The sequence below is a fragment of the Euprymna scolopes genome, chromosome 12 (assembly GCF_053919585.1).
Source record: "Euprymna scolopes isolate OS-2025 chromosome 12, ASM5391958v1, whole genome shotgun sequence".
In the NCBI taxonomy this organism is placed as follows: Eukaryota; Metazoa; Mollusca; class Cephalopoda; order Sepiida; family Sepiolidae; genus Euprymna; species Euprymna scolopes.
Window position 1 is genome coordinate 122,706,395 of NC_136493.1, and position 12,094 is coordinate 122,718,488.

Genomic DNA, 12,094 nt, shown 5'->3' on the forward strand with positions numbered 1-12,094 from the left:
TTGATCCACTGAATGGTTTCACTTTTATATATTGGTGATGACTTTACGTCAGATAACAGTAATCGATGCTTCCACACCAAACGATAACAGTGAAAGGAGATTAGCCAGACATTACACTTTCTCCATAGGCAAGCCAATGTTTAAGTTCACTCCATATCGATTCCATAAACAATTCTCCATTCATATCATGTTTCTCGCATTTTTCTAGAGCGCTGTTTGTTACAGAAAATAGGTTTACCCTTTGTTTTTTGGTTAGTGACCTGTAATTCCTCCTTCTTCGATTGTCTGTTCACCTGTTCGTCTTTCACACTTTTCTCGATAAGTACATCTTGGAATTTTGTGGAAATTTTGCACAAATATGAAACATGATATGAGATAAAAAAAAAAAAGTAACAGAGCGGATTTTCCTAGAAAACTACGGTTGCCGTCCTAGAAGTGGCTTTCGGGTTAAAATGGCTAAAATTTACACTTTTGATGCCTTGGATTTTTATAAAATTTTCTGAAAAGTTGTAACTAACTGATTTCTATATAATTGTTTTGTCTATGCTTCGGGATAACTCTTCGGTGTGCCTCAGGGGCTCTGTTAGGGCTAATAAAAACACTCCATTTTTGGGACTATTTTATAATAATTGTCCAAAATTTTCTGTGTATGTCTGTTGTTCAGTTTTGCATGGTGCTGAAATCAATTTCAATATGATAAGACCTTGGGAACTTAAGGGGCTAAATAGAGGTGATCAAATGATGGACTTAGTCATTTCTTTTTTGCATTGTGCAGAATTAAAATTTACATATTTTAAGGCCTAAAATTGCACCCTTTGTTTCTTTTCACCAGGATTGGACGTCCCTTCGGGACTTATTGGGCTAAATGGGGAGGGCAAATACTGAACTTAGTCATTTTTTATGACTCGTTCATTGTCACTCACGGGGGATCATGCATGCTTCACTTGTTTACGAGAGATTTACCGCTTATCAAAGCTCGAAAGACACTCGAGTATAAGAGTTAATGATTTTAGCTTGTAATTGAGTAAGAATTTGATTATTTAAGAGGACGGGTCAGCAATAATTTCTTTAAATTTGACTTGAAAACGATCATGTTGCAGTCAGCTTGAAAGCAGCATTGCCGTAGAAAATTCTACAGTCGCAAATTTCTAGTAAATAAAATTTTTTTCTTAGAATTTGTGTTTAGTGTAAGACACAGATAAAGATTAAGGAAAATTCTTGATAGTAGTTGCAGCTAGACAAGTGTTTGTATATATATATACATATATATATATATATATATATATATATATATGAGTTTACGTTTACCGATCTATATTTGACATGTTTTATAGATAGATTTCCAAAGATAAAAAGTAAAAAAATACAAGACTTATATCGTTTATTTGTTTTAGTTCATACATCGAATCCCTTTCAGTACTAGTTCCCTGCCTTTCTAGGGACTTCTTATATTATTACATATTTTTATAACTATGGCTAATTAAAACATCGGACCGGTCATTGTTGACGGAATGAAAACCATATGTCGTCGTGGAAAAACTAAGAGGTTTAGGTTCGAAATTTCGTATAGTCTCCAGGGTACATTATAAAAATATCGGACTTTGATACAATCTTATTGAAGTAGATCAGAGTCAACATTTACTTTGTAAGAATAAATGCCCAAAAAATCGTCGTCCAAATAATAGAATATACAGTAAATTATAATGGCCCGTGCCATTTAATATAATTTTGTTTTAAAGAATATTCTAAATTTTCGTTATAAATACTTAGATATATATATATATATATATATATATATATATATATATATTTATATACTTAGTATGTTTTTTAGGAAAGTATGCAACAATGTAGTTCTCTATTAGCCTCCATAGTTTCATTCTGTACTGTCTAGCTGCAGCTCTTATTGTACTTAAACCTTTCAAGATTAACTGACTGCCTTCAGATCACAATAAGGACAAAAGTTAGAATTTATCAAAAACTTGTTCGCATGCTCCTTCTTACGTCTGCGATACGTGACCAATGAGAGCTGCCGATCTTCAAAATTGCATGCACTGAATACTGCATGTCCGCAGGTACAATTTCATCTTTAATATCAGAATCAGGTAGTCATAGAGAATCATCCCCCCACCGAAAATCACCGAAGACGTCGCTGGCTCGGCCAGGAGAGTTCGTCCACAAAACAATAGTTCCAATACCACTCCAAGATTGGCAACGATGCATTTAAGGGGCAGCTGAAGAGGTATTTTTATACCTAACTGCGGAGTCAAACCTAACTCCTGTCCACAGGTCTCTGGTGTCGGTCCAGGAACTAACTGCACCACATTATTGGCTGCTGCTTGCAATCGAGCGTAGTCGCCGTTTATCTGGGACGCTGTGCGTTTTGAAGGGTTGGACCGGTTCAACCTATCCTGGGTCTATGTCGCTATAAGCCAAGTCTTCTATGGGAACCTTCTCGCTTAACTATACATAGAAATCGTTCCTACTGATTTTTTCAACTCTATCCATGATTAGAAACCTTCGAATATATCGGTATTTGATTTAGTCTAGCCTATGTTTTAGTTTTGTATTTACCGATGTTATATTATACTATTTTACTTACCCTCTTTATTGGAGATTCAAGAATGTACTCATAACAAAGAGTTGCATATATATATATATATATATATATATATATATATATATATTAATCTGTAACCAATCTGCTGTATTTTTCCTTAATAGTAGTAAGAAAAGGAAATCTATCAATATTTTTCTCCTAAAAAGGGCATACTGTAACTTATAATAAGTGCAATATTTAGTTTTACATTTTTTTCAATGGGGAGTAAAAAACGCATTGTTGATGCGCTCTCGGCAGCTCCGCAACTCTCCTTTTTTCAATTTTGTCTGTCGGTGACTAATTTACATCGAGTACTGTTTCTGACAAAGGAAGAAAAATAGTTGTACACTTGGCAGTCTTTTTCCTAAAGTTTGGGGTATCCTTATTTTCGCTTCCTATTTCTTTTCTTGTGGTCATGGCACAAATAAGAATGCTGGAGGTAAACGTTTTACTTTTAATGACGTTATCAACTTGATAGTCAGTGATATGGACCTTAGATTAACAACTAAGGAAGTCATCCTATTAGCAGGTGCAAATTACTGGAGATGCTATGTGGCCATTTGGTAAAAAGCTTCTGAACCATGCTGTAGTTTCTGTTGGGGACTCGAGATGCTATATTAGTGAGTAATATTACGCCTTTTCTTCTTAATGGTTGCGAAGATTATTCTCCGTTACTTCTTCTCATTTTTTCTTTGCTCCTCTCTAACAACTCTACAGACCTTTTGCGCATATGTCAATACTAAAAAAAGAAAAATGTCAAGAACCAAAACACAAAATACCGCGTTCATATTTGCTTTCTGTCGCCCCTATCGCATCGGCGTTACTATCATTGAGAGTTTCTCTGAGAAAATCGATCACATTCTGTCTATCAATCCATCGGCTAAAATTCACGTCTACGGAGACTTCAATGTTCATAATGGTGAATAGCTAGTTCACTCAAACAAGACATATGATGAAGGGAGGTACAATTATGGTTTCTCTAATCCCTACGAACGAATAGACAATATAGAAGTCTCATCGACATTTTTTTTACAAATTTCCTAGAAATCTGTTCATCCTCCTCTTTATTGAGATCTAATGATAACTCAGTTGTCTCAGTTAAGGTAAAATTAAATATAATACATCCTCAGATGGACCTCTTCATCGTACTGTTTATTGATATTCTATAGCTGATTGAGATAACTTCCGGATATATATATCAGATATAAATCTGCACTCTCTATTCAAATATAGTATATGGTAAATTGTCGGTATAGACTGTTTCATATCCCCATAAAAGTCAGCAAAAGACAGCCAGGGTTCACCCCAGAATGTCTTGCTGTCATTGCTCACAGAAATCCCAATTACTTGCAATGTATTACATGTTGCGAAACCAAAGCCACTTTTAATATTGCCAGCAACCATTGTAAAAACAAATTATCAATGCAAGACATATGTATGCTCAGTACGTCATATTTAATGTAGCTGAGCAGTGGCTTCATTCCCACTAGTTTTGGCGAATACAAAACCGGGTCCACAACAGAGGCAGGTCTTCTATTCCTTTCATCTTCAATAGACCTGAAGTAATTCCGTCAGCATCTGACAAAGCAAAACTATTTGCCAAGAACTTTGCAGCAAATTCTACCCAATGCGATCAGGGCCGCCTACATTCAGTGGTTCCTCCTGAGATTGAAAACATTCTATTCGGCATACAAATATTTTACGTGATGTTGCCAAGCTTATAAAATACCTTCAATCCAGTAAAGCTATAGGTTACTACGGCATTCTAGTCATAGTGCTCAAAAAGTTTCAACGGAAACTCGTTCCTATGCGTACAAAGCTGTTTAAACGTTGTTTTAAAGAGAAATACTTCCCAACACCCTGGAAAACTTCATCCGTTTGCCCCGTATAAAAATTCCTGAGATCGATCATCTCCCTCTCAGTACAGGCCAACCAATCTCCTATGCATCATGAATAAGCTGGTGGACTTTTTGATAAACAGTAAAATGATCAACCACCTCAGCAAAAATAATGTGCTTATTGACATGCAATATGGGTTCAGTTTTGCGAGATCTAGAGCTGATGTACTAACTGTTACATCACACATGATTAGTTAAGCTCTCGACAAGAGATTTCTTTCTAGAACAATTGCTCTTAACATATAAAAAGCTTTTGATAGAGTATGACATAACAGTCTACTTCACAAGATCGCCAGCTAAAGCATAACTGGAAATAGCTTGTCGATTATTCAATCATTTCTCTCCGGCAGGCTTATAAGAGTAATCGTTGATGATCAGAAATTAGAAGCTTATATAGCATTAATGCTGGCGTCCCTTCTTGTTCCGTCCTTGGTCCAACTCCGTTCTTTACTTTTATCAATGATCTCTCAAGTCATATTTTTAGATCATTCGTAGACATTTATGTAGACGACAGCACAATATATCGCAACAGTTAAAAGCTAAGAAATGACCACGATCTTTCTGATCCTCTTTCTTTTCTGATCTTCAGAACGCAATGCCATGGGGAAAAAGGTGGCTCGTTAATTTTAATGCGTCGAAAACCAAACTTCTCTACTTTCATCATTATCACCTTGACCCCCATAGCCTCACGATTGTAATGAATGGCTCTCGTGTTGGGGAAGCTCTATATCCTGAGAAGCTTCTAAGATTGCCCTCCACTTTTGATCTGTCATGGAATATAAACATCAAATCTGTCGCAAAGATCGCTGGAAAATAGTTGGATCACTCTTTTACTACCAATAAAATCTTTTGCCTGTATAAGATCCACGTACGCCCTAAAATAGAGTATGGTTTCCACATTTTGTCAGAAGCTACTCCGCCCGTTATATCCAGCCTTGATAGAATAAAAAACCGGCTTCGAAACATTTTCCCTTCCTTGCTACCCTCTTCCCTACAAGAGAGACGTGGTAAGTCTGTCTATTTTCATGGGAAATGCTAGACTGAACATAGTTACCCCTTTGCAAACTTTGACCAAAACACTTGACTAGCTACGGCCACAATAGAAGAATTTCCCCACTCGCTATATATGCCTAAATCGAAGCGCAGCGTCTATGAACAAAAATGTCTTTCTCAGAACTGCCCGCCTGTGGAAATTTGTTCCGTTAACCTGCGTTCCGGTTGACTACAACATAGTAACCTTCAAATCCAATGTAAACAAATTTCTGTTTAGCCGTTCGCAAAAATAATCAAATTCTACCCAATTTACACTATTGACGATTACTATGCTACTGTCTTACACTCATTTACCCTTATCCTTGAGTGGTTTCGGGTTTTGATAAGTTGTGACTCCCAAGTAAAAAAAATATTTTTGTCGTTAAATTTCTGATATTTATTTCGTCTAATATACTTTTCCGCATTAATATTTCCAATCATAACTAATTACTTCGAAACATTAAAGAAGCGGCTTTTAATCCATACATCGACGGTTATAAGCTAATTATATTTATTTGTTTATAAGGAAAGAGGAGGTAATAAAAATGATTGTTGAAGACTAGTTCCGCTAGAGACTCTAAAGGAATTATTGCCAATGCCTTACTTACTTACTGGAAAACAAAATGAAAGTAGTAATATTTGAATGACCAATAAGTTTATATAATACTGTAGAGATGAACCAATATTTCAATGATTCAATTTTTTACAAGGTAGTCATCACTTACCAAGGTAAGAAGCCACTCAGGGATAAGTGTTATTGCGTGTACAGTGATCAATGGGATCTATGGTAGTAATCGTTAGTAATGGCGATTCGATAACGTGTCTTACTTAAGGGGGCGGTTCACTAGGAAATTGTTTATGTTGGACTTGAATACATCCAAGTTGTAGTCAGGTGGGAAGCAGGCAAACGGAAGAGAGTTCTACAGTCGTGCACTTCAGGAAATAAACTTTGTTCTTGGAATCTACGTTTTGGTTTTTGCACAGCTAAAGAGTGTGGAAAATTTTTGACAATGGTTTCAGCTAGGCGATTGTTTATCATGAAAGATTGGCGAGGGGGGGACCAAAGATTGGAGCTCAGATGAGCACTTGCTATGAAAGTAACGATAAAACAAAGACAGACTCGCAACATCTCTCCTGTGGGAGAGAGGTTGCAGGGAAGAGAAAAGGGCATCCCTCACTAAGCCACGAAGCTTAAAAAAAACATTATTTCTTTTGTACATTGTAATGATTTTATTCAAAATAAGACTGGTCAAAAACAAATAACCAATAAAATAAAAAATAAAAAGACTTCCGAATAGCGTCAAATAAGGACATATCGTCTCACATTTAAAGAGAACTCGTCATATTATGTAGATTTCTTGTGCACAGTTAGACCCATTTGAAATCTTACATTATTGGATTTAATATGATTCTGGCCTGATCATTATTGTGGTTAGTAAAATACTATAATATCTATTTAGTTATAAGAGGCTGCTCATAATGATTTAGAATGGAAGTCACGGAGGGATAACAAGAAAGTAATGGAGGGGATGCAATCGTCGATTATTAAAGAGAAAAATAGAGGAGAGGCGTAGTAAAATAGTTGGCGATAAGAATAAAGAAATAGAGCAATATTATGTAAGGAATATAATGTCACGTTTGATCACGGTCACAAACAGTTATCTCGCAAAATAATATCTTTCAAGGTTATAATGTGAACGGTTTGAAGTCAAAATCAATTTACTTTTATGTAAAAAAAACTATACATTATAACCGCTTTTTCGGTATAAGTTATACATAATAATGTCATCGCCCCCCCCTCTTTACAAGACTCGGCTAATTACATACTTCCAGTGCAGGTATGGCACCATATTGGAGAACCCTTGATTCTGGAAAAATATTTACTAATTTTAAACACGTTTTTATGTAGATTTCATGTATAAGACTAAATAGATGTTAACTTATACTTGTCCATTGTGACATAATCTTTTAACTTATAAACCCATTCATTTTTTCCTCGCAATCTGTTTGCGATGGTGATTCGCATATTAACAAAAATATGTTACCAACTCTTCATCTAAGTTTCGTATTCTGTATCCATGCGACGGACAACGATGCGTGACCATTCCAGTACTTTCTTAATTGCAATTCGCAGACATACCAAAGATATTTTCCGTTTCTCATCCTAGTATTGCATTATTAGTTTATCGTCTTTTGTGTAGCAACAATCGCTTGATCTACTCTACAACATGTAGACGTCAAATAAACTGGTGTTTACGGTAATAGAATATGTCATAAGATGTTGAGTAGTTAGAAAAGAGAGACAGTGATGTATCTTTTAAGAAATATACGTTAATACTCGTGTCAGCGTCGCAAATATTTTCTTAGAAAATGAGGATGCATATTCTGTATAGATTGTTATGTATATTAAGTTGGTGCATAAATAATGTCGTTTTTTACGTTCAACTTCACGTTAAAAAATGACATTTTTTTTGCACCAACCTTTTAATTTTTTTTTTTTAATGATTTAAATATAACATGATAAACGTTGTGGAGTGAATTAATTTACTTTTACGTAGTAATAAGAGGGTATTACATTTAGAACTGCCTTTCGCCATGAGATATATTAAGTACTGCCATATCCCCTCCTAATAAGAGTCTGATAATAATATACTTTCGGTGTAGGTATGACGCCATCTTGGAGACTCGTGGATTTTGGTTGCATAATTATTCATTTTAAACATGGTATTTCCTAAGTTCAACTGCATAATATTAAATAGATTTTAATTCGAAATCTTTCATTTTATCATCTTAAAAAGCTAGATAAGATTATTTTTACCGCTTACATAAATTGTTTATCGCTATATTTTGAGGGAGCGACTACAACATTAACTTTATGCAAATTATATTTGTTATCCATGAAACCTGGCAATAGCGAATAACCTTGCTAGTATTTTCGAAATTGAAATTCGCATTCATAACAAAATTATCTTTCCGTTTCTCAATATCGTATGACATTATCAGTATTCTTTCTTTTGTAGAGATACAATCAGTTGATCTACTCCGCACATAATCATCTCATTTCAATATACACAACACGGAGAAGTAAAACTAACTTTCAAAATATATTTTCTTCCAAGTTTCATCGGTTCCCAGAGGAGAAACAGTCAAGATTAAAAAAAAAAAAACAACATTATTTCTTATTGATTTTTTTTTTCTCCTGCTGAATTTTAATTTGAAATTTTTGTTTCTCTTCATCTGTCTTATTTAATTCATTTCGAAGAGATCTCCCAAGCAAGACGACCCTGACATAAACGCCATTATCGGCAGCGCGGATCTTTCATTTCGTTTCACTTCAAACGAGATTCTCTCGAGATTTCGCAAACCACGTATGTTTGGATTTCTAAAATTTATTTATCTCCCCAAACATTTCTCTAAACGTCTTGTATGGTGTTTTTTTTATCATAACGGCTAATAATTTCTAAAATTATTGATCACTTCTTTTTAATATTTCATATGTACCTTATTTTATATTAATCGTATGTTTTAAACTCGCACAAAACACACCCTCACTTACACCTCCACTCGAACAACAAAACATACACCAACACACATATGTGTGTATGAGAGAGTAAGAGAAGAACGAGAGTTAAAATCAGAGAGAATTTCTACTCTTTAATAAAGGCATTGTATATCTATACTCCTATAAATTTGGTTTTGTATTTCTGTATTGATATTCATATTAAAACCCTTTTTTCTATTTATTTTATGTATTTATTTGCTTCCCCACGAAAGCAAATGTGACACAAGGTCGTTTTTAATGTGGGGTTAAACCAGCTCCCATAAAACAATGGTAAAAACGGGGAACTCTGGCAGTATCCAAAAATTAGTACTTGTCTCAGTATGAAGGGTTTTCCCTACATTTACCAAGTACCAATTAACTTATGTGCAGCATCTGCAGAACAGATACTACACTTTGATTCCGGCCCGAAGGCCAGGGACAACAAAAAAAAGGCAAGGTATTTATTTGCTCCCCCCCACCGAGCAAATTAGGAAAAAGACCGATTTTTAATGTGAGGAGTGAAGGGGAAATAGGGACCAACTCCCCGGGGAGTAGGGGAACTGGATAGTGACAATTGGTATGAAGGATCTCCCCCACACTGACCAAGTTCTTGCATGTGGGGTTGCCCCCACATATGGTCTTTGCTTGAAATCTGCCGGAACAGATGGTATTTATTTGCTCCTCCACCGAGCAAATTAGGCACAAGGCCGATTTTTAATGTGAGGGGTGAAGGGGAAATGGAGACCAACTCCCCGGGGAGTAGGGGAGCTGGATATTGACAATTGGTATGAAGGGTTGCCCCTATATTGACCAAGGTCTTATATGTGGGTTTGCCCCCATATATGGTCTTTGCTTGCAATCTGCCGGAACAGACGGTATTTATTTGCTCTCCCACCGAGCAAATTAGGCACAAGGCCGATTTTTAATGTAAGGAGTGAAGGGAGGGGGAAGGGAAAAAGGGGACCAGCTCCCGAGAGGTGGGTAATGGGAGCTGGTTAAAGGTCAGGCATGTGGGGTTGCCCCCACATCTGGTCTTTGCTAGTCGTAGCTTGCAGCATCTGCCGGAACAGACACTACACTTTGATCCCAGCCCGAAGGCTGAGGACATAAGAAAAAAGGCAACCCGCTTCTATATATTTTTTAGAAATACAACTTTGTTAGATATGAGTATCGGAATCGCATTTATTTGCAAGAGATCAAGCTAATTTGCACATTCATTTAAATATTCATATTTGGGTTGAATTTTGGGGTATCAAAACCAAAGCAAAATATGATGAAAGTAAAAATAAAATAGATAAACCCCATAATGTATTATACCATACCAGTTCACACTGAAACACTTATCATAATATTCTGTTGATCTTTATTAAAAAAAAAACCTTGTTAAACTTTGTGACATATTTCCATTCTATGGAGATCAGGTGCGAACGAACACCCATAATTTTATCATGCCATATTTTTTCAAACTGAAACATAATTATCAAAGTATACTTACGCAGATAGATATGAAAAGTCTTTATTAAAGTGTGTGCCTATTTCCAATGGAGGCTAGGCGCGAACGCAGGCCCCACAATGTTATTACACCATCCCTATTTAAGTTAAAACATATTTATCAAAGTGTTCTTATGTACATCTATATCAAAATCACTTGTAAACGTTTTTTTCTTTTAATTTTTTATTTCCATACTTTGTGGACCAGGCGCGAACGCAGACCCAAAATTTTAATGAACCACCGTTCTGCCAGATCAAACATACCCATTCCTGTGTCTCGATACATCTTCTATCATTATATGTAATCAGTTTTTTTTTTTTTTTTTTTAAATAGTCAACCATATAGGAGTCCAATCGTAACGACACGCACACACACACAGACACACACAATCAGCTTTATATTATAGAATATATATATATATATATATATATATATATATATATATAAACATCGGAGGAGTCTACGCCGATCAAAGCACATTTCGTCACTTCCACGTCTTTGAATCTTGTTTTCGATCCTGATAACAATAGTAAAATTACGAAACTTTACTCGATTCATATACACATTTTACAATGCTTTTATAATTAAATAAATATTTATAGACCCTATTCACGTATTAAGCACTTTAACACCTTTATTTTGTTATCAGTTTATGATAACAGTATAGTTGAAATTAACCCATTTATACACGCACACACGCACACACACACACACACACACATATATGGCGATTAAGCTACACTGAATATTCGGCGTTTCATCCTCTCTAGGATTCGTCAGGCGTATGCGCGAATTCTGTGGTTGTTTCTCGATTTTATATGGTCCTCTTCTGTTGAGGATTTTAGTTAGCCAATCAGCTTTCTAGTATCCACCGCGCCCCTTCCTATCAGCCAATTGGCATGCATTTTATCGAACAAAGGATCTGTTTTAGAACTAGTTTAGTGGTTTAAGGCAGACCTTTTCCTTTATATATATATATCTTCAGTCAGGATATCTGAATGGAATTTGGAATGGAAAAGTGGCAGTTATAAGAAGGAGAAACTGGTAGCAGTCAAAGAACTTGAATTATCCAACAAAAAGGGATGCAGAAATTAGCCGAACAAACCATCTATACAAATTCAGAAGTTCTGGAAGTAGGCACGATCAAAGCAACATAAATGAAAGTAAAACTAGAAAAGTATAATAAGAATCACTAAAAACACCAAGAAACTAAAATATTTAGCAGTAACATAATAAAAAGCATAAACACATGGACAGAATCACTAGTAACATATTCTGGACCGTTTATAGGTTTGATTAAAGAAGAATTGGGGCATCTGGAACAGAAGACTAGAGACCTTATGAGCATGTACAATGTATTGACTCTACTTGAAAAACGAAGACGGAAAAAGAGAATGGTAAGTATCAATATCTAGTGTAAATAACACAAAAAGGGAATTTAAAAAACAGTACGTAACGTAGAACACAGAAAAGCTAATGACCACACCTAGAGTCACTGCAAAAATGAAGAAGACAGAAAACGGAGAGGTAAA